The following is a 25,602-nucleotide window of genomic DNA, read 5'->3' as shown; positions in this document are numbered from 1 at the left end:
GAGGTTTCAGGTGAGTTTTGGAATAGAAATGTCAGACATGGACCGCAACGGGACAATTAGAAACTCCTTCACGTCGCACACTTAAATAAAAATCACGACTGTACTCCTGGTTTCCTGCCATCCACAGCCCTCTGGGACTTGCTCCTGCCTACCTTTCCAGCTTTGCTCTAACCACCTCTCAGCCACAATCCTCGTGTTCCCCCAGATTGGTTTAGCCATTACTTATTAAATAAGTCTGGTGAATTTCCATGGTTATTCCTTTGTTAATGACATTTTCTGTCAGAACGCCCTTCCCTTCTTCACCACGTGAAACGTTATCCATCTTTTGAAGGGAGATTTCACAATTTTTTTTTGTTAATCCATGAAAAATTTTCTCGGGGCGCCAGGGTGGCTCAGTCAGTTGAGCGTCCCGCTTCGGCTCAGGTCATGATCTCATGGTTCATGAGTTCGAGCCCCACGTCGGGCTCTGTGCTGACAGCTCGGAGCCTGGAGCCTGCTCCGGAATCTGTGTCCCCCTCTCTCTCCGCACCACCCCTGCTTGTGCTCTGTCTCTCTCTGTCTTTCAAAAATGAAGAAACATAAAAAAAATTTAAAAGAAATTTTCTCATTTCTCCACCCAAATATGTTTTCTCCCTCTTGAACTTTTAATGCATGTTATTTGCACGTTTCTTACAAAACTAGGTTACTTTGCACCAGTTCATCTATTGTATTATAAGCAAGTTGAGAAAGCAAGATTGTGTGATTTTATGTATATGTGTGTGTGTAATTATATATATAATATGTAATACATGTGGTGATTATATATACACACATATGCATATGCAAATCACTAGAGATATACTACACAATACAGTAAGTAATAGGCATCAATAAATGACAAAGTGTTATCTTTTGGTTTTTTGTTAAAACTAGCACAGATAACTGTAATGTGGCTTTTGTCAAACATGCTATTGTGATTGTTGTTCTTGTAAAAAATTCTTCAATCTAGATTGAAGATTTGTGATTAGCAAGCTGATTTATAGCTTGAAAGATAGCTTAATATCTGCCAGTATAACTTCACCTGTAAAAAAGTGTTTTACGAGGAATGTACCTGTCAATATACGGTTGTTTTCTTTCCCCACACGGCTTCCCTACATAAATGAATCAAGCCTCATTAACCCCCCAAATTCCATTCACTGCAGAACGTTCCCCAATGTTGCCTGCTAGCTGAGGAATCCCGGTCAGCACCGTGATGAACACATACTTAACATAGTGCCTCCTTTGTACCTGTGTGAGGATGATTTGCCAGGAAGTCTCAGAGCCTCTCTGCCATCTGCTTCTTTGAAGTCAAAAACAAACAAAATCACACGCACGTAAAAATCAGTGCCTAAAACATTTCTTCTGGGACCTAAAATTTTGTCACAGGCCACTAATACAGCCCGCGGCATCGTATCATTTCAACAGAGTCTCCTTGCTGTCGAATGCAAAGGAAGTCAGTTTGGGTAATCAGCGAGCGGTCTAAACGTGAGGAAAATGGCGCAGGCCCAAGCACCAACCTGTACAAATATTTTTATATACTGAACTCAGGATAAATCCATCTTTTTTTTTTTTTTTTTTTTTCCACTTTGGTAAAACAACTGTGGGTATTATCCAAAAATAGCTGACTGTTAACTAGACAACTAGCCAGATCTGTAATGCTCCACGTGGACTCTGGCTGTTCTATTTCCATCTGTACAGCCTGCTGCCTGCCTGTTTTGAATTATGGAGAGCTGGGAGGGGAATCCACGAGATAAGGATTCAGTGGCATAGGTTGTCTCTGTTCTCGCTTTCATGGGGGAGATATTTTTCTCTTTTATGCTTTGACAGTGGCTGATTATGTAAGATTCCAACCAACCTCCTCTCTTTCAAAGTATTTCTGTGTGAAGAACCTAGAGTTCGCTGAGTACCAGGTGCAGATCTGATTACCGTCAGGTGTCCTAATGCTGTTTGTACCCCAGTATTTCCATGCTTTCCTGTCCTTTGTGTCTTATTTTTTTTTTTTTAGACTTGACAACTTGGGGGTTTTTACTTCCTTTACACAAATAGTGTAACACTTATTAAGCAGAGAAATGCATCTGCAGATGAATCCTGATCACATACTTCCATATCAGATGTTAGCTTTCAGCCGTGAACTCTAAATCTCTATCACGTGACTGGCGGCAGGTAAAGGTGTTAAATTCTTTCCGGCTGATGGAATCAGCCTTGTCAGTTATTAAACTGCCACTGAGCTATTTTTAGTTTCTTAATTTTTTTCGGTACTTTTTCTTCTTGGTTATATTATATGCCATGATTTTAAAAGTTATGATTTTTTTTTGCCATGAGTTTAAAAGATATGATTTTTTTTTTTCTGTTTTGGAAGCCAAAAATAGAAATTTCTAGCAACTGTTGACTTTAGCTTTTCATAGCTTTGCTTTCTGTTCCATGCTGTCTATGCAGCAGGGGCTGGAGAGAATAAAGCTGGGCTTTGTCATTAATAATTCTCATTCTAAACGATAAGACGATACCATTGTAGTGCAAGATAATAAGCATTCCTTTCTCTACTTTGGTCTTGACTGATACACACATTCCACTTTAAATCCAAATGTAGTAACAAGGAACTCGACAACTTATATGATGAGCGACCTTGTCAGAAATGAGGACTCATGTCCTATCCACTGAGTGCCTATGTTGGAGTGAATCAAAGATGGAGACAGACCGAGGTTGTCAATATTAAAATAAATAAATAAATAAATAAATAAATAAATAAATAAATAAATAAATAACTGCCTATAACAGGAACAAAATTAGGAATATGAGTCCAGGCTGCTGCTTGTAAGTCAAAGACCTCGGAAACAGCAACTCTGGTGAAGAAAATTGAAACAAAAAGCAGGGAAGTCATGTTGGGAAGGAAGATAGGAGTCAAGCTGATGAATTACAAAAAACATTAGGTGGGTATACCTAATGGGAAGGGATGGGCTCAGGGGCACGCAAAAACGCTTTGATGTGGCCTCTGTCTCTTCTTTTGTATCTGTCCTTAACGTGCACGTCAGTATTATTTTTTTCACCAAAAGATTATGACAGGAATAATGAAAACCCCACCCACCCCCATGCACAATGTGTGCCACCAGTTCATCCAAATGGACTAAAGCTAAACATGGGTGAAGGGAAGGGATGCTTCTGGTCTGTGGCTGTAGCCGCAGGGCCCTTTCTGTTGAACTGACGGTTGGTTCTGGATGTGATGAGGTCAGTACGCATGCCTGTAACTTCATGACTTACTTCTGCCACTGCACTTCTGAAAACGTATTAGGGTCCCGGAGCAGAAAGGAGGTATGAACAATATGCGAGGAGAAAGGTCCTAAAACAGTTACCGGAAGGAATTTAATAGCCCTGGTTTGCTGACTGGGAAAATGGATTTCTCTGTTTCTTTAGAAGGTGTTAATAACGGCTAAATCCAGTTAGAAAAAAAAATCTGACTCTAACTTCAGCTGGAGACAATATGGTTCACTGGAAATAATTTTGCCTTTCAAATCACGGTCTTGGGTTAAAACACTGGGTCCATTGCTTACTTGCTGAGGAACTCTATGAACCTGCGTCTCAGTCTCTAAATGAACACCTAGTCCTGCAATGTTATTGTAAACTTTAGTGAGACAATGATGCAGAGACCCTAACGTTGAGACCCAGAAAGTACTAATAATTTATGCCAATAAATGCAAACCTATAGGAAGCAGTTTTGATCATCCTACCGAGTGGTATGGCCACGTGAAATGTAGATGTGGTACGTGTTTGAATAAGCTTGGAGCCCCATATGACAACCAAGTGGCGAGATGATTATATTCACAAATTATTACATCCTAGAATATCTTAAGAAAATTAAGTCTATGTAGCAGTAGATATAGCCTAACTCAATGACAGGACAGTATAAAAATTAAAACATGGTAATTGATGACCTTTTTCTAAAAATTCATAGGTATTCTTCATTTACCCTTGTTGCAAGCTGATGGCATAATTTTCCAATATTGTCCTCTAAAGATAGTTCTGTGAATGGCTATTATGCATTTTAAAAGCCACCCGTTATACGATTTGCCCCAAACTGACCCAACTAACCTTGGAGAGAGACTGAAAGTCATGGTCTCCCGTGGCAAGATTTTAAAAGTAAAGTCCTACTCAGAAATATTTTCAGAAAAGGATCAATTGAAGCCATTTAGAAGAAAAGTCACTCTTGCCTAATTCAGTTAAAACAGGAACAAACAAAAATGGGCAAAAATGGTTTTATTTAACTATTGTGATAGATCTGTGGACCTAATATAAGTTATAAAGTGGGTAAGAATGTTAAGTACTGAAAGTAAAATTTTCTTTGGCTTTTTCCACCTTTTAAATTATTTAATACACAAACTAGCCACCAAATAAGACACGGTCCATCTTTGCCTGAAGAATTCATCCTAGAATATCTTAGGATAGAATATCTATCCCTGACCATGTAAAAAATATGCTTCCAAGCCACCTTCCAGTACCTAAGGGCCTGTCCCACCAATATCTTGCCGACGTTTCACACTGGACATTTTCTTGTCTCATATTTATTAAAACATTCCTTTCTTGTGTCTCATTTCCTCTCTGCTTTCTGTCATGGACTGAAGCAAATATAGATAAATCATCTACCAGTTTATCAAATGGATAAATTATGGGATTAATGACTGATAACTGGATTCTCTATCATTAACTTAGAAGAGGTTTAAGTGTAATAAGGGGCTGAGACACAAACACTAATCCAGAGGAGTAAGTATTAATGGTCCTGTGGTAAGATATTAAGGGATATACTTTGGACAGGTGGACGTTTCTTGAACTCTTCAAAAATACTTTCTGTATCTTCTATCTATGAAGCTATCTCTGGTTACCACACTTACAGAAAGAGATCGGATTTGCTGATAAACTGTATTAATGTAAAGAACCTGAGACACAATTAATGGTCCCAAGTTGTAATATATAACATCCATCTTGCGATAGTCACAAAAGAAGTCAGAACTTGTTAATCCCTCAACCATCATAAAAGTAGACAATATTAGCATTAGGAGCACAAAATATAAAAGGAGTAGTCTTTTGAAACTCTGCTACCCAGAGCGCTCTACAGATGAAAAGCAAGTAGACTTTCTCTTTATTACAATCACATCCTCACCCTCAAACATTTTTCTTTTGAATGGGCAGAAATCAGTTTTCTTTTTTTTTTTTTTTAAAGCAGTTTTTCAAACAATGTGTTTTCTTGTGATAAGAGATCTGTTTTAATGTCTTGACAAAAGAGGCCCTTCAAAATGGAATGTTAAGGGGGGAAGCGTGAGGATTACAAATCACACTGATTTTATTTTTTTTATTTTTATTTTTATTTTTTTTTCAACTTTTTTTTATTTATTTTTGGGACAGAGAGAGACAGAGCATGAACGGGCGAGGGGCAGAGAGAGAGGGAGACACAGAATCGGAAACAGGCTCCAGGCTCTGAGCCATCAGCCCAGAGCCCGACGCGGGGCTCGAACTCCCGGACCGTGAGATCGTGACCTGGCTGAAGTCGGACGCTTAACCGACTGCGCCACCCAGGCGCCCCGAAATCACACTGATTTTAAAGGGACCCAAAATTCTGTAAAATTGCTCCACCCCTTGTCAAGTTCTTTCAGGGAGACGCATTTTTTTTTCCTGGAACGTTTATGTTAGACTTATGTGTTACTTATCATCGTTTTGTAAAGGACAAAGAAAAGCCAGAAAGGACCCCTGTTAACATTTCTTAAAACTTGGCTCCCGTTACTTGTTTTCTAATCATAGGGGTAAATGTCCAATTAGCGTATCCTTTTCCTAGAAATCTTCTCTGTAAAAATATTGCTTGGAGGGTAACAAATTATGAGGCTGACTTTACTATATTGTCTTGTTATATTCCCCCCACTGAAATAAATGTTTTCCTCTAGCTTCTTAACTTTACCACATTATAGTGGTCTCTAACACAGAATTTAATAAATTCAATATATTTCTTGTTTTGCAAAATTATTTGAAAAATAATTTAGAATGATTCTATAGAGTTCTAGATCTCAATTACAGTGTAATAATTTATGCACGGCGTATGCAGGGACACCTGCCCCTTGGCCTCTTGTCTAACAATACACTAGACAAGAATTATTACTCCATGATTCACACCCTGTCATGTCTTATTGCTTAATTAAAGCACAACCTTCCTCTGCATGACAAGCAATTGGACTGTTAACATTATAGATGGTTATCCAGCCTAGCACCTTTTATTTTTACAACTTATTCTTTTTATGTACACACGAGGCTCATTTCAGGTACACCTACCTCTGAAAATATGAAAAAAATCTGTTTCTTTACTCACTTTCTGGCGACTGTACAAATTGCCACTTGCGAAAACACGGGCAAAATATTGTATGTTATAAATTAGTAGTTTAGGTACTGAAGTAACAGTGCAGTGTCTATGAAGCAAATTAATGTATGAATTTGAAGGCCTCCGAGGATACATAGCTTCTTTTCTCTGTTCTATTATTGATCAAGTAAACGGTGATGCATATGTACCTGCGCTTGTAAAACAATGTTTAAATAAATGAATGTGTCGGGTCTATAGAGGAAAACCTTAAAACTCTTCTGAAGGACTCAGAAGAGAATGACCAAATGATAAAACCTAGTATGCACATGAAGTACAAAGCACAAAGGTATTGCTTTTTTTCCAAATGTATCTATGAAATTAATAATTCAATAAAAAATTAAAAAGCAACAGTATTTTTTAATATGACAAAATGAGACTACGGTTTTTGGGTTAAAAAACTTCTGCCTATAGGTACCATCTAATTTTTATTTTTGGTTTCTATTTATAGCAAAATTCCTTTTGGGGCACCTGGGTGGCTCAGTCAGTTAAGTGTCCAACTCTTGGTTTCGGTTCAGGTCAAGATCTCTCGGTTCATGAATTTGAGCCTCGTGTCTTGGCACTCTCAGTGTGGAGCCTCTCTCTCTGCTCCTTCCCTGCTTTCTCTCTCAAAATAAATAAACTTAAAAAAAAAAATCCTTCAGAGTGCTCTGGACAGATTACTTCCAACTTTTCTCCTCTCATTTTCTTGAGCCAACTTCAAATAGATTTTCTCTTCTACCACACTACCGATGATCCAACATTGCTGATCCCACCCAATCGTCATGTTCCTTGACGTGAGGACAGCGTTTTACAAATGGCTCCCACTTGGCTTTCAGGAAACCACCCTTTTCTGGTTCCCTCCCCCTTCACTGACCACGCCTCCCAATCTTGACTTCTACACATAGGGGTGCCCATGTCTAAGCCTTTGGTGCTCTTTCTGCTCTGCCCACAACTGCTCTCTTAGTGGTTTCACCCAGTCTGGTTACCTAAGCACCTTCTTTATTCTGGCAATTTCTTTTTTTCTTTTAAATTTTTTTTTTCGTTTATTTATTTTTGGGACAGAGAGAGACAGAGCATGAACGGGCGAGGGGCAGAGAGAGAGGGAGACACAGAATCGGAAACAGGCTCCAGGCTCCGAGCCGTCAGCCCAGAGCCCGACGCGGGGCTCGAACTCACGGACCGCGAGATCGTGACCTGGCTGAAGTCGGACGCTTAACCGGCTGTGCCACCCAGGCGCCCCTATTCTGGGAATTTCTAAAGTCCTATTTCTAACCAAGACCTGAATGACAGATTCTTATATTAATGCTGTTTACTTAGCATTTCCAATTGGACACTTAATAGGCATCTCAGGGTAAACGAGCCCAAAACAGAACTCTACCAAATTTTTCCTGCTACTCTTGCCCATCTTAATAAACTACAACTCCATCCTCCTTTGGAGTCATCTCTGGCTCTTCTTGATCTCTCATCTCATAGGCGACCCATCTGAAAATTTTGTATTACCTCCAGAATATATTTATAATGTGAAACCACATATCGCCACTGCCTTCTCTCTCATCCTGGTCCAAGACACCATTATCTTTGCCTGGATTATTGCAATAGTCTCCTAACTAGTACACCTGCTTCCGCCCTTTCTCCTCTTCCATGTATTCTCAGCACAGCATCTGGGACTGTTGTTTTAAAACACACATCAGGTCATGTCATCTTCCTGCCAAAATCCTCCAATATTCCACATCCAGAAAAAGAAATAACAACACACATATAAGCACAGAGAACAAAAAACAATCCCTTAAAGGCTTCGCATCTTACGTAGATGAAAAGCGGAAATTGATCAGTAGCCTCTAGCTATCCATCTCTGGTTCTCCTGTGCTGTTCCTCTCCTACCCACACTCCTGCTTTCCCGCTGTTCACCCCTTTGTGCCATTTTCCTCTCGTAGGTGTGTCCTTTCCCAAAGCTATGCACCTGCTCTTGTTTCTACCTGGACTCTTTCCCCAGCTACCTCCAGATGCCTTCTCTCACCCCTTTGCTCAAATATCACTTTCTCAATAAAACTTTCCTTATTCACAAAAGCACTTTCAAGCATCCTTCCCTGTTTTATTTTTCCTCATAGTACTTCTATTTCTCTGTCTCTGTCTCCCTGTCTCTCTCTCCTCTCTCTCTCTCACACACACTCTTATTTATTCCATCTATAGTCTGTTTTTCCACACAAGAATGCATGACCTATGAAAGCCAGGATTTTTTTTCTTTAATCTATTTTGCTTACTGTTACAACTTTCCCGCCAAAATTAGTTCTTGGTACGTAAAAATCCATGGGTAAATACTTGCTGAGTGAATGCACAAATGGTATGCAGATAATTAAAGGTATATGCATTTCTATGGAAGAAATATTAAGAAACTGTAACTGGGAATTATTTTAGAGGTAAGAGGCTTTTTATAAATGTCTGTGTTTTTTTCTATCATTAGTTTTTGTTATTTAAAATTATAACCGAAATGATATTGACACTGATATCACAGGACTTTACAGGCTATTTGTTGTATTTTTCTTCATACTACTGTCTTAAAAAAGTAACAGATTTTATTTTAAGTAAGTCCACACGAGCTTTAAAATTGTTATTAAACTTACAAGCAAGAAATTTAACCAGAGACCAAACACTCGTAGAATAATGAGTTGTCCGGCGACCTGAATAGTCCCACATCTAAAGAATTACATGCATTGTGAATGAAGAAAGCGTATAAGATACCTGTCAAATGACGAAAGCAGTAAGTATATGTAAGTGTTCTGTTCTGAAGACAAGAGAAGAGTTTACTGAGGTTTCCATAAACACCTTTCTCTGGATGTGGAATATTGGAGGATTTTGACGAGGAAAATGGTAACCAACATGCCTCTTGGTAAGTTCATTCATGTATCAAATAATAATAGCATGATTGTGATACAATATAGCAACTGGAACCTTGCATCTGATAGTTTGTGTTCGGCAACAGAAGAGAGTGAGCGCTGATCATATTAGCTTGAGTGATAGGCTATTATATTAATGGTTCCATTCCAGGCAGGGTGGTCCTGGCCCATCACAGTGCTGACTGTGCTCCATTTCGTAATGACTTACGGTTTTCTGTCGGGCATCAGCACTTTGATTACCCAACATATATGAGGAAAAAACAAAACAAAACAAAACAAAACACCTTGGTACTAATTCAGGCACATTTTACCAATTTAAATCCAAACGTATCGTTAACATAGTATTATCAAAGTACGTTGGGTTTTTGTGTTAACTGCATTAAATATACGTGAATTCAACTAGAACTATCTGCCAACTGATGAACATATGGTTACTTTTTCTACTAATAAATATTTCTACAGATATGAGACTAATGAAGCACAGTGATACTGCCTTTTCATGATTATTAAATACATAAATTCTCAAGAGATACGAATAGATTTAGGTCATTCCAAGCACAACTTCATAGAAAACTACTTGTAAGTACTGTAACTTGCTTAGCACATATCACATGATGAGATAATGTGACATAAACACATAATTACAGAAAATCAAAATATATGCTCAGGTTTTTTGAGCCACAGGTTTCACGTTCACTATACCTCCATAATTTTTTCAAGCAGAAAATGTTATATTACTTATTGTGCAATGGTCTTGACACATTATATTTGGGGGCTGTTAGCCACCAAATAATAAAAAGATCTTACAGTCAAGAAGCTGTTCCATCTTTATTCCATTTCAGTCTTAGTGAGATAGTCTTGATGTTAAAAGCATTTTATATTTTTTTTTTTACGAGATTATAAGCTCAGGATTTTCTGATCTCTCTCAATTTTTCTCCACTTCAGGTTTTCTCCCAGGTAATAATACAGCTATTTTGATAGAAATGTAGCCATCTTATGATTTTCTTTTTAAGTGGGTCTCCACATTTTTCACAGTTTGAAACAGTAGGCACAGCAAAGAGCACTGGAGTGGAAAGAGAAAGTGTGGGGGTAACATGTTCCCCTGAATGTATTAGGAGACCCAGAATCTTAAAAGAACTCCTTTTGAGCTTTGGTGCTAGGACAATATGGTTCCCCTAAATATTTTCCGATCTGTCAGATTTCCTTTGACCATGCATTGTCTCTACTTTGGCCAGTGCTAATTTTTTGGTGCGTTTAGGTTTGGTACTTTATTTATTATTTTCAAAACCTACTGCAGTGTTTCTATTGTTTGGGTTTTCTTTCCCTTTTGTTCTGTTTGCTTTCCCACTTCTCCTCATTTTGCTGGATCTGCTTTATGCTTAATAACGTCTCAATCTAGTTTCTTGTGGTCTTTATCCTTTTACACTTGCCTTTGAAAACTGCACACTGAGTGAAGCTCAGTCCCTATTTATATTTTGTCTGAATCACACATCATATTTTAACGACATATTTTAAGTAAATAATTCAATATCCCAAATTTCCCATATTATTCATATTTCCTTGAAAATAATTGAAATGATGGGCTTTTCATAACTGTTGAGACAGCTTTAAAAATCTGTGAATAAAATTCTGGAGCAGAAATGAAGGAGTTTAGTATGGCATAATTGTCTTCATTTTTATCAAGTTGCTCTGTTTCTGAATTTTATTTTAGACTAATAAGACTCTAGATTATACCAAGTGCTTTATTTGATTTCATGAAAGTCAGAGCCTCAGAATACCTATAGTAGCATAAAAGAAATGGGGGAACAGAGAGCCTCAGAAAGAAATAAACATAAAAGAAACATTTCAGTATGTTCCCCGGTGAGGCTGGGGGTTAGGTGTACCTACAGTTAGGTCCATTCCTGAAAAACCAAACTCAAGGACTAAGGTTGGGTTTGATTTCAAACAATCCCTCCATAACATATGCATTGGTTGCTATGCAACAAAATTTAATATCAACAAATGATGCCAAGTGGTTTTTGCATACTGTAATTGGCTTGCAAGTTTTGCTGCTTGAAAATTGCAAAGAGAGTGTGGTTATTTGAATTTAAATGGCTACGTTAAAAATGCTAATTTTTATAATTAAAAAAAAAAACCTACAACACCAAACCTACTTCTTAAAACTGAAGAAAAGAACTGCCTTCTGTGATAATAAATGTGCAACAGTCTGGAAAGTTTCTCTTCCACCCTTTGGGAAAGCATAGAACATATTGAAATAACTTTTTATGCTGGTCTACTCACCTAGCTTCTCTGATGAGTTGGCTGTGGAAAGCCTGTATAGAGACGGAGCTCAATTAGTGTAATTTATGTATCCTTGGACGTCAATCATTCCTGTTGAGAGGTGGGACTCCTAAGCTCTCAGTGCATTAATTAAGAGCTCATCTCAACAGAGCCATCTCTCTACCTAAGGACCAAAAAGAAAGTTTTAATTAGATTTTTAAAAGCAAGTATGTCATATATGAAAGCAAGTTTAGTTCTTTAGTTGGTATGCGAAGCAACAACTGGAAAGGGATATTCCAAACAATACAAAGGGCACGCGTTTTCAATCATCTGTGCTGGTGTAAGTAAAGCGGGGAGGGGGAGGCATCCATCTCAAACCTTGGTTTCGGCCCTTGGAAATCCCTTCGTGGAAATAACTAAAGTTTTGACTGTGTTGTTTCATTGCCAACGCAATTATCGGACCCCTGTCTAATTATTGACGCGGAGCCGGTGCTGTTGAGGACAGACTATGTTTTTCTCTGCTGGCTGGCTTTTTGTTCCAGGCTGGCTTCGGACTGAATATGCGGTGGGCAATACAATGCAAGTTCAGCAAAACAGAGTGAGGGAACTTGCACAACACATCAATTTCATTGGTTCGGTGATGGAGCGAGCATGCCGTTGCTCACTAACCTAAAAATACAGAGGGACTGGAGAGGGGAAAAAACTAGTAAGGCTCACTGATGTCAGCTGCTTGAGAGAGGCTGTTCTCCCGGAACGGCTTGTGTGAGGCCATCAAACATACTCCTTAGGGCTCACGTGGGAAATAATAGATACATTATTGATTAAAATATTTATAAATTCAGGGAGGGAAACAAATTTTAAAAGCCAGTTCAGAATCTAGAAGGGAAATATATCTACGAATAGCTATTCACCCCTCCCTCTTCATAATTAAGGTGGGGAGGTCAGGATGCATGCTTGGGAGAACAGAACCAAACGAGTTTGCCAATATCAAGAAAAAAAAAAAAAAACAAATAGTGAGAACACAAGGCAGAAAAACAATACTGAACAATAGAAACACCGTCGTAAGTCACAGATATAATGAATACATCGCCCAAGCTCAAACATTCCAAAATATCAGTCCCAGAAAAGGTAGGAATGCAAATTCTCTGCTTTCAGAAGGGTTGCAGACAATGGGGAAATATAAAGCCAAGCATAAGGGGCACAAAATAAATGATGCAATAATTATAAGGGGGGTTCTAACCAGGATGACCGGCACCCTGGGCGGATGACTCAGGACACAAGGGAAGCTGAGCTCACCGGCTCCACATTAACACAACGCGTGCTCCAATGTTTCTCATGACTAGTATATTTCATTTTGGTTTTCTAAGGGAGGGTGTTTGGGAAATCCAGTTACCGTATATGTTATCAATTTCCCACCTAACTAGCATACTCGATGCGTACTGAATAACAGCTCCAAACCTGACAGAAGAAACTATAGGTTTTATAGGTATGTGGTTTGTGCAGTGTGTTTCTAAATGGTAGTGTAGGAGGCAAACATTCCTATGTAGACAATTTGTCAAAAGAACAAAGCTGGAAAACTGTAACTCATCATTTATGTTAATGTTCATAAAGATATTTTATAATCCTTTCTCGACTCTTTCCCCTCACATATTTTCCCAGCTATTTTGCCTCGTTTATTGTGCTGCATAATGTTTATTGCACAATACATAGAGTAGTACTCCCCAGATACAACTTGGCAATTGTGCTGGTTACACCAATCTTGTGTGCCTGAAAAATTTATGTAATACAATATCCTGTCTTTGAGTACCATTTTTGTGTCCTTCAATGCATCTTTTTATTTGCATTTAAGCCAGGGTAGATTACAAAGCCAAATTACCTCTTTACTATACTCAAGGATGTCTACATGATAATATTAAGATACATAGTTATTTATGTTTTACGATTGTGTTTTATGATTGTGACCAATTTGTATACCTCAGGAATCTCTTTGTTTTCTAAGCAATGTTTAAATTATCTTTATAACAGACTCAGGGCAGAACATGTTAAAATTAAAGAATATTTAGTACAATTGTTTTCAAAGAAGAGATACGTCAGGATGTGTTTTCCCATGGGGTGTCAGCTTTTTTCATTCCCCACCTCCCCCGAAATTAGGTACAAGTAGTTTTGTGAACTGAAGGCAACACTTTTAGCAGTGACCATGGCCACTCTGTTATACATTCCCCGTCCGTTCCTATGGGCCGTGTTTCTTAAGAGCATGGAGGAGGAAACAGGCTTCAGAGCAGGTGGTCAATTTTTATGTTTTTAGCCAAAAATATGAATTTTCTCACTACTTAATTTGCAGCTTCACAAGAACCCAACTTTATGATACTGGAGTAGAAGGCAGCCCTTTCCTAAATGAAACTCCAATGTTTTGATTTAAGATATTTTCTCAACTTAATGGCACCTTTTGTGAAGCCCAGCTCACATTGTAGCTGGAACAATGTACCCGTACGAGGCTCTGTGATCTGTTCCCTTATTGGTTGCAATGGTGTGATGGCATTGCAAAGAAGAAACCTTGGTCTATGTTTGGAGAATGGCAGCTGATGGAGACCGGGGTTCACCCTCTGCCCCACCCTGATGATGCGAAATCACATCATTTTTCAAAGATTCTGAGTTTGTGTCTCCACCAGGTCATTGACCAAGACTCTCATCTCCTCAGCGAATGATCCTGTGTTACCAACTACCTGCTTCTAATCTGTCCTCTGTTAGCAGCCACCATGACAGCTGCAGGACAAGAAAGTACTTGGCCTTGTCTTTTCTCCAAAGATTTTGTGAGGCTACTCCCCTAGGTTCCTGGCATTCGGGCAGGGGTCATTGATATGTACCAATTTGATGAAATGGGGGTTGATTAAAAAAAAAAAAAGTGAGCCCCTGTAGTGACATCATAAAGGCTCAATCTGTTGCCATTCAAATTTTAATTCATTTGCTATTTAAAAATTTTTTTTTTCAACGTTTATTTATTTTTGGGACAGAGAGAGACAGAGCATGAATGGGGGAGGGGCAGAGAGAGAGGGAGACACAGAATTGGAAACAGGCTCCAGGCTCTGAGCCATCAGCCCAGAGTCCGACGCGGGGCTCGAACTCACGGACCGCAAGAGTGTGACCTGGCTGAAGTCGGACGCTTAACCGACTTGCGCCACCCAGGCGCCCCTCATTTGCTATTTAAGAAGAGCATAACTGGAGTTGGTATTATTGTTTTGTTAATATTATTTGAGTGAATACCTTCGCATGAAGACCTGTGGCCCAGAAAATAAAGACTGAGAGTACATTTACTCATAGAATACTTTCTACCAGGTGGGCTAGTAAATTCTTTTGAACATTTAGCTAATTTATTCAGTGAAATCCGTCAAGCTAGTATATACTAATTTGCCACATTTTTTATACTCATGGGACTCGTATCCAAAGGCAAACTATAATGAAGCTGTCGATAAAATGACCCAGTTCTATGTTGTCTTACCACTGGTGATTAAGTGTGAAACAACAGGTCTATTGTCTGACCTCCTCTACCCTTTTTGAGAAATGATATTAGAAGTGATATAAATTCCTTTTTATATTATATAGTGAGAAAAAATATGGACATTAAAATACAATATTGGGGTCAAAAATATGTATATCATTAAATTATAAACGGGGACTTCCAGTAGCCTTTAAATGATGAAAACACCAATTCTGAGTTTATTTCATAAATCAGTTGTGAAACTCATTATCAGAGATTTTCATATTTCTATTAACGAGATTCCACATAAAAAACTTTACAGATAGTAGTTCAGCCGAGGATTGTGAAGGAAGGACAAACCAAGTCTAGAGTTGTAGACTGTGGGGCTTTGGAGAATAAGACTGGGCTAGTGTTCTGCAAAATCTACTTGTTTAGATAGATTTTTCCCTAAGCCATAGAGGAGAGATGTCTGAGTGGGTTATCAGTCTTTTATCTTTGACGTTTTATTATTTAGTTTTAATGCTGAAATATTTTATTGTACATGAGCCTAGAGGTTTTCTGCTTTGATATGTTTATAAGACAGAATAATAAATAAATGATGATTTAGTCCACTACTGATGTCAGGATTGTAGTAAGCTTCATATTTTTTAAACCTTTTCCCAATTCTGACTTAGGAAAATGATTAGTTTCTAGTTACTTTCTTGACATCTAAATCGTTAGGGGGAAACAGTCCCTTCCAAAAATTTCCTGGGCATTAGGTTATGTAAGTGGTGTCGACTAATAGGAACTTGTGTTGAATGCTTCATGTACCAGATTGTGTCCTTGTAACTTTTCCACAAGTTTAATAATAAAGGGGAGCAGTAATCAATGTACTCTCTTAAGAACATATTCAGATGTGAATTGGGAATGAAAGATCGGTCCCTCAAAATAACAAGCTTGGCGGTTAGTGAAACTATTCAAACGCTTCACAGGTGAAGCCACACTGGCAAAAAAAACAGTAAGGGAAATCCGTATTCATTTATATTTTTTTCATGTTTATGTATATTCTTAAACAGTATGTTTTTTCATAGACTCTCTTCTTTCTGCGTTCATGTAGATTCCATATATAGAGGCATAGTAACATACACTATGCCCACACATATTAATTGCATTTTTATTAATTTAAATGATTTCATGTTAAAGAAGATTGAAGAGTGGAGAACTTTTTAATATTCCCCAAATATTCAATATTTCCAAATAAGCTTATAAACGTCATGACATTTGAAAAGTTTCACTCTTTCATTGTGGTATACAATTGATATACAACATTATATTAGAATCAGGTGTACAATACAATGATTCGCTGTTTGTATACAGAAAGTTTCACTGTTATTAGGCCATTGCCTTAAAATCCCTATAGAAACTATACACAGGATATCACAGGATATTTTTAAAAGAACTTTTTCGTTATCCTATAGTCCATTTCTACTATCAACAGTAACAGTTTCTATCCACTGTTTTCATATTCTCAACCCAAATCAAGGAGAAAAACAAACAAGATTTTTTTTCCAGTGAGCTAGAAAATCTTGAGACGGAGGGTCATATTTAACCAGTTATACTTTCACATAAAATATGAATCGCTTTGAAAAGTCATCTCCTGCAGTCAACATCATCCAAACAATAAGTCTGTAATTGGCTATAGATATGCATATATGTCTGTCTGTTTGCATGTATGTGTTCAATGCCAAGTAAAAATCTTTGACATCTTCCTTTGTTGGTCTAAGAAATGTGTGTAAGTGGTGATGATGTGGGGGGTGTAAATGAGACTTAACCGGTTCCTTCACACATGTATTTACATAATGATTTTTTATTTAGCCCCCATGTAAGTGCCCAGCACTATGCAGTGTTCTAGGAATGAAGTAATGAGCAAAACAGATGAAGGCCTTGCCCTCACTGAGCTTCCCTTTCAGTAGATGTATAGATGCAACGATTCCCTAAGACCTCGATACATTTATCCAGTCCCCTCATTTGTCTTTTTTATGAGCCTTGGCAACCTGATACTATCATCAATTTGGTGATTTTCACTTTCCAAAAACATTTGAAAACATACTTTGTGTTGAAGTCTGATTTGCCACATAAGATGATTGAAAAAGCAATTCTAAATTACTTCTAGGCATTCAGTATAAAAGGAAGTTTTCAAAGATATGTTTATGGCTTAATAATTAAATCTGGGTGAATATGCCTGCTGGGAACTTCTGCAATAATAAAATAGAATGGCAGGTTCCAAGCCGCAAACAAAGAACTTTTTCTTTCAAAGATCTGAGTCACAGCATATTAGTATTTAATAGATTCTACATTTTTTTAAATGCATAATGCCAGAATTTCATGGTAAGGAGTCTTGAATAATTATTCAAGCACAATCCAAAAGATTTCGAAAAACAAAGAATGGGATGAAAAGATTCAACAACATAACTATTTTGGAGATTCTAAGTGCCTGAAACAGTAAGATATGATTGTTTTGATCTCAGTTCTGGAGCCTCCTCTTTACTTCTCCCCCTGCCCCATAAGATATTCAGAGATTCAGTCTCTTTCTGCCTTTTACAAACTAGTTCATACCTGGTCACAACATCCCAATCACTACACGTGATGCCCACAAAATGAAATGGCCCTCTGGGACAGCACTGATGTTGACCCATGGACCTCAAAGTGCTTAAGTGTATGTAAAGCTAAAAACAAAACCATACAAGCATGCATGAATTAGCGACTTCTCTTGAGACTCTGAATTCAGTCACCCTTTCTTGATAAAATGATGGCAGAAGACATGACGCTAGTCTCCAGAGAGAAGCAACAGCTCCTATTATAAAGATACGTAAACTTTCCAAGGGTTCCAAAGATACACGTAAATTCACTATAAAGAAGACTCGGTAAAATAACTCCATCTGAGGTCATATTTTAACATAAATAGACTTCAGAAAATTAGACTTAATTATGCCTTTATATCGATTTCCATCTATCAATATTTAGCTATTTATCTGTCTTTAGAAGTCAAAAATAAAGTTCTACCTTCCCTCCATGGCAATAACTGAAGCAGGAAGAAACGGCTTGCATAATGAGTTTCATTCCAGAGGTCCAAGGACAGAAATGCAAGCCCCAATCATCCTCTGTATTTTCAGGCCATATAAAATCACAACACTTTAGGGTACTCTCAGAACAGTTAGGCGATTCTAATTTGTGTCCATTCTCCTCCTTCACATCCGTCTCCATCAATAATTGATAAAGCAACGACGGGTCTTAGCTGACTTCTTAATTCTAATATACAGAAATTATCTCCTGGAAATAAATTAACACCTATACAATAGTCTGCAAATGGATTGAAAGTAATTTGGTGGTTCTTAAGATGCTCCATGGGTTCTGTTTTATTTTTTAGTCAAGTTTTCACTACACGTATCTGCTCACTTCACCCCCATGCTGTCCCCACCCTGCTCCCACCTCAAAATCCAAGTCCCTGTCACACTGAGGCACAGACTCGTTCCATTATTTTTGCCCCTTCTCTTGGTTTGCTCTCCAATTTTCTCTTAATTGGTACTGACATATCAACAGTGCCCATGCACATGTTATGCAAATATCAAATGGAAAGCTTTTTTTTTTTTTTTTTTTTTAATTTTTTTTTTTTTAACGTTTATTTATTTTTGAGACAGAGAGAGACAGAGCATGAACAGGGGAGGGGCAGAGAGAGAGAGGGAGACACAGAATCTGAAACAGGCTCCAGGCTCTGAGCTGTCAGCACAGAGCCTGATGCGGGGCTTGAACTCACGGACTGTGAGATCATGACCTGAGCCGAAGTCAGACACTCAACTGACCAAGCCACCCAGGCGCCCCAAAGCTTTTTTTTTTAATGAGAAACACAATTGATAACTGTGTAAATATAATAACTGTGCTAGTTACAGTTCACCTGATTTATGCAAAGAGTATGTGGGGTAGGTGGATTTTCAAAACAATGGCTACTTAGCACTTTATGAATCATGATGCTTTTATTTCACCTCTTTCTTTGGTTTAGAATCTTAGAAAGAAATGAGGACTTCGCACACTCCTGCACTTAAGAAACTGTCATAGGAAATAAAACCAAAATAACCCAAATTAAGTGAATAGAGGGATGCCGTCAGATGTGTTGACACGGGTGAAACTTTCCTTTTACTACATGGCTTCAAAATCCTGTTTTGGTGTGCTCTTACTCTGTGTGTGTGTGTGTGGGGGGGGTAATTTCCAAGTTCAAGGTCATTTCTTGCCAAGGTGGCTGGGTGTGCTTCTTTTCCTCCCTATATCTCATCTACTCTTCTAGCCCCTTCTCCCAGCACCCACCCATCCAATCAACTCTCAGTCCATTGCTATTGCTGTTAGGTTTCCTGCCTCAGGCTGTAATTAAAGCAAATTGGAAGAGGAAGTAGGGAAATCTGACAGCTAATTTTGTGTCTGATAAGTAAAAGATATGCAGAGAATTTTTTTTTTCTTGGACTCATATTCTTCTTCCTTTCCCATTTAATTTTAGATTCCTTCTGCCTTTGAGGTTTTTATGTAAGTTAGAGATTGATATATAAATAAAATACAGTCTGGCCATATCCCATTCATCTTAGATACTCCCTTAAGTCACAGAACTGACTCTGGTGCCCAGGGAGGTTAGATCACCAGAACAATCTTGCTCAGTGCAAAGTTTATTGATAATAATGCTCATTTGTCTCTTTACTTTGTTGATATATAGTACAGTGGACTGTGATAATTTTACTTTATTTTATATACGTCTGCCCAGTAAAGAGAACTGGACATTCAGTTCTTTTCATCAACCACCCTCGGAAAAATCAAGCCCACGTGACTGACATCATCCTAGTTCAACATGTTAAAACCACACAGTATCTCGCACAGGGTAGGTATTCAATAAATACTTGTTACATTGAACTGAACTTTAGAAAATACACCCTTATTAAACAATATTGAAATAATACTTTTAATAATGACTTACTTACTAAAAGGAATCTTCATTAACATTAAAACTTAGCAGAGATTCCTATAAATAGAATATTTGTCCATTTCATGAAAGAATAGAGAACTTTAAAAAAAATGAATGTTTATTTATTTTTGAGAAAGAGACAGAGAGAGAGAGACAGGGACAGAGTGTAAGTGGGAGAGGGGCAGAGAAAGAGGGAGACACAGAATCGGAAGCTGGCTCCAGGCTCTGAGCTGTCAGCACAGAGCCTGACGTGGGGCTTGAACTCACGAGCTGTGAGATCACGATGTGAGCCAAAGTCTGACACTTAACAGGTTTTCTTTTTTTAACATATCTGATATGGTTTTATGTCCTTATCACAAAATGGATACAATCTGAGTTAAAGACTCCGTGGATTCTAAGTTTTCTCTCAGATCATTTGCACAGAAGTAATTTAAGTAATCAGAACACGGGGGCGCCTGGATGGCTCAGTCGGTTAAGCGTCCGACTTCGGCTCAGGTCATGATGGCGCAGTCCGTGAGTTTGAGCCCTGTGTCGAGCTCTGTGCTGACAGCTTGGAGCCTGGAGTCTGCTTTGCATTCTTTGTCTCCTTCTCTCTCTGTCCCTCCCCTGCTCTCACTCTGTTTCTCTCTCTCTCTCTCAAAAATAAACATTAAAAAATTAAAAAAAAAAAACATCTTAAATAATCATAGCATGCATGAAGTTCATGCTTTTATCTGGGTCATCTACAACCGATAAACTAGAACAGATTTTTTATAATCCTTATGCCAATCTTCAGAAATTTCCATTTTGCACACTGAAAACTGTTGTTTGGGAACAGTCAAAAAAATGCAAGTATCACAGATCTTGCACAACTAGGTATTTATTTACCCAAAGGATACCAAAATGCTTTTGGTATCGAAGGGGCACATGCACCCCAATGTTTACAGTAGCGCTTTCAACAATAGCCAAAGTGTGGAAAGAGCCCAAATGTCCATCGACTGACGAATGGATAAAGAAGATGTGGTATATACACACAATGGAATATTACTCAGTGATTGGAAAGAATAAAATTTTACCATTTGCAACAAAGTGGATGCAACTAGAGTGTATCAGGCTAAGCGAAATAACTCAGAGAAAGATAAACATCAAGTGAGTTCACTCATATGTGGAATTTAAGAAACGAAATAGATGAACATACAGGAAGAGAAGGAAAACTAAGGAGACAAACCATAAAAGACTCTTAAATACAGAGAACAAACTGGGGGTTGTTGGAAGGGAGGTGGTTGGGGGGATGGGTTAAATGGGTGATGGGCATAAAGGAGGGCAGTTGTTGGGATGAGCACTGGGTGTTATATATAAGTGATAAATCACTAAATTCTACTCCTGAAACCATTATTACACTATATCGTAACTAGCTTGTATTTAAATAAAATTAAAAAAAGTATCAGAGATCTTATTTTGTTAAACATATAAAAAGAGCATGAGTCACATTTTTACTTCGCTGTCTGAATAGCTTCGATCTCACAGCTTAATTTTGGAAGTTGCATTAGCCACATGTACAAGTTACACTAGAAGCCTGTTCATAATTACCATGTAATTACAGAATGTGGCCTGCTGTATTGTTCATAAGATTTCGATTATATTATATTATGAAGGCATAAAAACTGTGTAACAAGTCAATTTTCTACAAATCCTGAGACATTATAAAAACAAAAGAAAGCAACAAAAACCTGTGGCAGACTGCTTGTTTTCCAACTACTTCCCATTCGATTTCCCCCTTCTTCCTGGGGACATGACTGTCCAGAAAACAACGTTCCAGCCTCTCGAAGGTAGTGTGGCCATGTATTTAAAATCAGGTTAATGGAATGTGAACAGTCACCTTTCTCTGGACATTGGCTTTTCCACTCTTGTCACTGGCTGGAAGACGGACATAGCAAGGACCCTGCACTAGCTCCAAGAACGAAAATAACGCCCCTGTGGGCTTGCGCATCAACAACATGGAGGCACATGCTTCCTGAATGACCCAGTGGAGAACAGGCACCCTGCCAGCCTAGACCAGCTGACCGCCGCATGAAAGAAGAATACATCTTATATTACTTACGATGTGGTGCCTAGGAGGTTCCTTTCTAATTTAACGTAAACTTCACCCTACTATATCGGTTAGTGATATGGTCACAAAAGTTTCCTTTATAACATAAAGCTAGTAAAAACCACCCCCCGATGGCATTTTCACAGTCCTCTGAAGAGTACATTATGGACTTCCATTTTTTAGACTGCCTCCATTAACAGAAGCTTCTCTTCAGCTATATTCTTGCATTTGTTCTTTGCAGGAAGGAGAGGATGGCTGAGATCCTAAAGGCACCGTGAGAAGCACAGGTAAATCATGTCACTCTCCACTCGTCGTTCAGATAATGTCGATGGCTCCTGACTACCTGTTGAGGCCACCTCCTCCAGAGATGCTATTTTTACTTTTCCAACTAGGTTAATAAATTTTCCTTTTTCTGAACGTCCACACAATTGTATCTGTGCTCAGGGACTTTCCTGCATTTATTGCAATTACATGTATGTAAACTTTGTTTTCTATGAAAAGGCAAGGTTCCTCAATGAAGAATATATACCCAATCCATATCACTGTAGAATTCAGTGTTTTGCATGTACTTGAAGCAACTTAAGTATATGTTGATTATAACAGTGAATAAACAAATTCTCATGTAGTAAGCTATAAAACATCTCCTATTAAGCTGAAGGAAATAATATAATAATGTATCCTGGATGTAAAAAGACATTCTACTCTAACCCAGAAGCCGTATAAATTGACAAGGATAATAATGATAATAATAATAATAATAATAATAATAATAATAATGTATTTTCTGCCATTCCATTAGACACAATTAATTGAATTGACTATTATATGGGAACCGTGATTGTCTCTTAAACCGAACACCACAATTTCTTTTCAACTGTACTAGATAAAATTTTTAAAAGGCAAGAACATGACTCCACTACAAACTCTCGCTACATTATATAGTTAATCACACAAAGACCAGACTGATCTGATTTTGGTGGGAAAATCTATAAGCCATTTTAAAAATCATGTCTGATATTTACTCACTGGCTATCTTATTTACTAGGCTTTATAAGATCAAATCAGGTGTCACCTACCAAATTAAGGCACAGTAGATTCTTGATTGATTCTGAAGTTAACATTAGGGCTAGCCATCAAAACTGTGAGTTTTCAGGTGGTTCTTATTAGCTGACTCCCAGTCTAATTAGAACCTGGAAATGCAGAAAACATTTTCGACTTGTTCCTATTACTTAAAAGTCTGGGATCCGGAAAGAAAAGATCTCAAATAGGCTTAGCAAGGCACTTATAGATTTTTTTCTACTCAGTTCTCAAATGCTCTTACTTGAATGTAACCTAATGTGAAATATGACTTCAGTAATAAATATGGTAAATATCTTCTCTCTCTAATATTTTAAATGCTACCCTTCACTGAGGCAAAAGAAAACCATGCTTTTATTTATTTTTTTAAAATTTTTTTTTTCTTTTCAACGTTTTTATTTATTTTTGGGACAGAGAGAGACAGAGCATGAACGGGGGAGGGGCAGAGAGAGCGGGAGACACAGAATCGGAAACAGGCTCCAGGCTCCGAGCCATTAGCCCAGAGCCTGACGCGGGGCTCGAACTCACGGACCGCGAGATCGTGACCTGGCGGAAGTCGGACGCTTAACCGACTGCGCCACCCAGGCGCCCCGAAAACCATGCTTTTAAATAGATTATGTAGATTAGATAGTATTACATCACACAATCATCAAACATTTTTCTCAAAAAATTTCCCTATCCTTGGGAGACTAGAAAAACATAAAATAGAAATTCAATACTAATATTTCATGGCTGTATGAATTTCTGCAAGTTACTTAACCCCTCTGAGCCACAGTTTCTACGTATTTAAAGACTGGGATGAGAAATTCCTACACACTGTATTAATATACAAAGTAGATTATAAAATTGCATGTAAAATACTCATGATATGACCTAGAACCGAAGACATTCATCGCACATAAAGTCCTATGATACTTGTACACAGTGGGGAAGAAAACTGTTATTATTCTACTCACTTCACCCTCCCAGAAACCTTATTTTGCATATAGTGGATGGTTAAAAATGATCTATTTCTTATTTTTCCAATAAATAATTACATTCTGTAATTTTTCACAAAATTTGGTAATTTTGTAAAACATTTATTTTTCTACACTATATAATTTAGGGAAATAATTTTATATTTGAATGACTAAATATATTTCTAAAATATTAAGCTCTCATTCTCTATTATCATTTCTCTCTTTCTTGATCCTTTCCTGTTAGTGTTTAAACACTATTAAGAATCTATATATTTTTGAAAGGCAATTAAGAACAATGGCATCCTTCACTTGAGACTTGGCATTCAAGATACAAAGTTTTTTGCTAGAAGCATCGTCGGTAAAATCCTACTACGGTACTGATATCAGAATTGAGAGAAATGATGAATGAAATGCAATAGGTGGTCTTGAACTAGATCTTAGCTTTTATTTTATTTTTATTTTATTTTAATTTCCGTGCAAGTGGAAGAGGGGCAGAGAGAGGGGGAAAGAGGATCCAAAGTGGGCTTGAGAGACCCACGCAGGGCTTGAACTCTCGAACTGTGAGGATATAACCCGAGCTGAAGTTGTATGCTTAACTGACCGAGCAATCCAGGGACCCCAATACAATTTCAAATGTATTAAAAAAGTAAATGTTAAAAATCCAAATAAAAAAGTAAACCTGGTTTCAGAGACATACAGCAATTTATATGCATCCATTTAATACTTTCCCTTCCTAAGATCCCCTGAAACAGCAATGAAACAAAAATGTATTCACAAACCCAAAAGAACAGGACGCATGAGAAAGAAGAGAATAGCAAAGGAGCAGTGGTAATGCATTTAGTGGATTAAGGAAGCTAGAACCTAAGCTGACGGCTGAGAAAGCTGTAAAGCGGTCTCTTCTGTCCTGCACTGTGCATGAGGGCCTGAGTCTGGAGATTTACCCTCCTGAGAATAAAACACAGGATTTCTAGACTGGGGGACAGTGACACAGTTGATGGAGTTACCATTTGCCAAATGAGAATTTAAAAAAATGTGCATTTACTGAAAGCTGAGACTCTCTCTCCCCTTCCCATCCCTTTCTATGTTCTCTGAAAACTGGCAATTTGGACTTTAGCCTCAGGACAGAACACTAATAGAGGATTTTCTGGGGATTCTGACTCGCTCAAGAAGAAATCGGAAAAATACCTGACAGCACGGAGCAATAAAAAGCAGTGACATCTCCCTAACATCAAGTTCAAAGTCAACACATTCTACCTAAATTAGTAGAATTCTTCATTTAATATTGAATCCCCAGCTTTTAAATATAAACAATCCACCAAAGGTGACCAGAAATCTAAAGAAGGTTTTAATATAGAAGACGTGGATCAAAACAAATGAAAAACAACAACAACCAATCGAATAGTCACTATGCAGGAAGAAGAAAGCTTTGAAATACATACATCTTCTCAAAGAGATAAGAAAAATTACTGTGCTTGTGAAACAAAACAGGATGCTATCAAAA

At 37.9% G+C, this 25,602-nt stretch overlaps 1 protein-coding gene and 1 long non-coding RNA gene across 15 annotated transcripts in view; one reads left to right on the top strand and one right to left on the bottom strand.

The window, feature by feature from the left end:
• Window positions 1–25,602, bottom strand: part of TENM3 (teneurin transmembrane protein 3) — a 1,294,211-nt gene that overhangs the window by 981,752 nt on the left and 286,857 nt on the right. For all 14 annotated transcript variants that reach the window (XM_086703136.1, XM_086703140.1, XM_086703142.1 and 11 more), the window contains exon 2: window positions 11,563–11,725. The gene's annotated coding sequence lies outside the window, so the exon portion shown is untranslated. The remainder of the gene's footprint in view (window positions 1–11,562; window positions 11,726–25,602) is intronic.
• LOC147581464 (uncharacterized) lies at window positions 12,797–22,482 on the top strand. Its single transcript, XR_015249674.1, has 2 exons — window positions 12,797–12,883; window positions 22,311–22,482. It is a non-coding gene; the product is annotated as an uncharacterized LOC147581464 (long non-coding RNA).

Source organism: Puma concolor, chromosome B1 (assembly GCF_028749965.1).
Source record: "Puma concolor isolate L17-30 chromosome B1, mPumCon1.1.hap2, whole genome shotgun sequence".
Taxonomy (NCBI): domain Eukaryota; kingdom Metazoa; phylum Chordata; class Mammalia; order Carnivora; family Felidae; genus Puma; species Puma concolor.
This window is presented reverse-complemented; position numbering and strand designations above follow the sequence as displayed.